This window comes from Hemibagrus wyckioides, linkage group LG05, assembly GCF_019097595.1.
Source record: "Hemibagrus wyckioides isolate EC202008001 linkage group LG05, SWU_Hwy_1.0, whole genome shotgun sequence".
NCBI classification, from domain to species: Eukaryota; Metazoa; Chordata; class Actinopteri; order Siluriformes; family Bagridae; genus Hemibagrus; species Hemibagrus wyckioides.
In genome coordinates this window covers 159,064-161,563 of record NC_080714.1, presented here as the reverse complement: position 1 = coordinate 161,563, position 2,500 = coordinate 159,064, and positions in this window count along the sequence as shown.

The following is a 2,500-nucleotide window of genomic DNA, read 5'->3' as shown; positions in this document are numbered from 1 at the left end:
TAATTACAGTAAAGTCCTTGCCAAAGTAAGGAGACAAGAGGAACATAATATTATTTATGAGATTAACAAATGCTGTAGTCAGAGTGTATTGAATAATACTGAAAAAAGTAAAATGGTCTCTCTACAATTAGAACTGGACAATCTTTACATTAAGAAAGCTAAAGGTGCATATATACGCTCGAGGGCTAAATGGATAGAACAGGGTGAAAAAAGTACTTCTTACTTTTGCAGATTAGAAAAGAGGACAATCGAGTAACTCAGTCCTTTCGCTAATGATTAATGGTGTTGAATGCACAGATTCTACTCTAATAAGTAACGAAATCTATCAGTCCTACAGTGACTTGTTTTCTTTTCACATTGACAATGATTGGAGAGATTGTTGTGATGCTGACTTGCGTATTGAAGAACTTGACTCAGTGGTACAAAACCTGAAGTTAAACAATTCTCCTGGCCCTGATGGCCTCACAGCTAATTTCTACAAATTCTTTTGGAATGATATCAGACTATTACTATTTAATGCTTTTGTTAAATCTATTTGTAGAATCTTTTGGCCCCACCATGAATCAGGGTCTGATTACATTAATCCCTAAACCAGATAAAGATATGAGATATGTGGATCATTTTCATCCAGTCACATTGCTCAATAATGATTATAAAATTTTCTCACATATATTTGTTAATAGATTAAAGGTGGGCATTAATAACTTAATAAACCAATCTCAATCAGGCTTTTTTAAAGGAAGATATATTCATAATAATATAAGGTTGGTGATGGATCTGATGGAATACAGTCACTTGATAGAGGATGATGGATTCATTTTATTTTTAGATTTCAAAAAGGCATTTGATATGACAGAGCACACTTTTCTCATTAAATCTTTAGAACTTGTTGGTTTTGGTGAACAGTTTATCTGTGTTATAAAAACGATTAACAGAGATATGAATAGCTCTGTCTCTCTCCCTTTTGGTATTACACAAAGATTTCAGATTGGACGTGGAATAAGGCAGGGATGCCCATTGTCCCCTCTTTTATTTATTTTAGCTGTAGATATGATGTCCACTCTGGTTAGTCATGATTTATCTGTGAAGAAATTAAATGTATTTGGGAAAATTTTAGCAATCAGTCAGCTAGTTTCTTACAAAACAAAGATCAAATTCCTCTGGCTATCTCTCTAATCAATTACTTTTGTAAATCTTCAGGCCTTCAACTAAATCTAAACAAATGTCAACTTTCGGCCCTACACCCCATTCATGATTTGTCCTTATATAACATTCCAGTTAAAAAGACGGTGAATTATCTAGGCATTTCTGTCTCCAGAGATTTGAAGATTAGCATGAAAGACAATTTTGAAAATAAAATACAAAAAGCCAATGGTATCTTGAATAGCTGGTTACAGAGAGAAGTATCAATTCTTGGGAGAATTCTTCTATATAAAGTTGAATATCTATCTAGACTGATTTATCCAGCTCCTGCTTTAGCTCCCTCTTCAGTTATTATAAAAACAAGCAATCAAAAAATGTATGATTTTATTTGGAGGCACAAAACTCATTATATTAGAAAATATGATATTATCAAAGGATATGAAGAAGATGTTCTGAATGTATTTGAATTCGAGAGTATGAATACTTTGTTAAAACTTAAGTGGCTACAAATGTTTTCAGGTAATACTGAGAGCTTTTGGTATGCAGTGCCTTCAGCTTTGTTTCGTAAAGTGGGTGGGGTTCGTTTCCTTCTGAAATGTGACTCTGATTTCCCCAAACCTCCAGTGAGATTATCACTATTCCACCAACAAGTCTTACTATGCTGGAAATACACACACACATACACACACACACACACACACACATACACATACACATACACATACACACACACACACATACACACACACACACACATACACACATACACATACACATACACACACACATACACACACATACACACATACACACACACACACTGTCTTTACACCCTGATCTGCACACACACACACACACACATGCCACACACACACAGTCTACCTACCACATACACACACACACACACACATACACACACACCACACATACCTAGTACACACATGCACACACACATGCACACCTACACTAGATCTACACATCTGTCTACCTAAATCTACCACCACTAGACATCTACACACCTGTCACACTACCACCTACCTGTCTACCTACACACACACATCCTCTGTCTTACTAAATCCCTACCTCCCTACATCCTACCCTACTGTCTGTCTGTCTACCTGTCCTGTCCACCTGTCTACCTACCACCTACCTCTTGTGTCTACATCTCTGTCTCTACCACCACACCTGTCTGTCTACCCTGTCTACCACCCTGTCTGTCCCTACACCTACCTACCACCCTGTCTCTACATCTGTCTACTGTCTGAGTACTTGTCTACTACCTACCTACTACCCTGTCTACATCTCTATCCTACCCTACCACCATATGTATCTCTGTCTCTCTCTACCTGTCTACCTA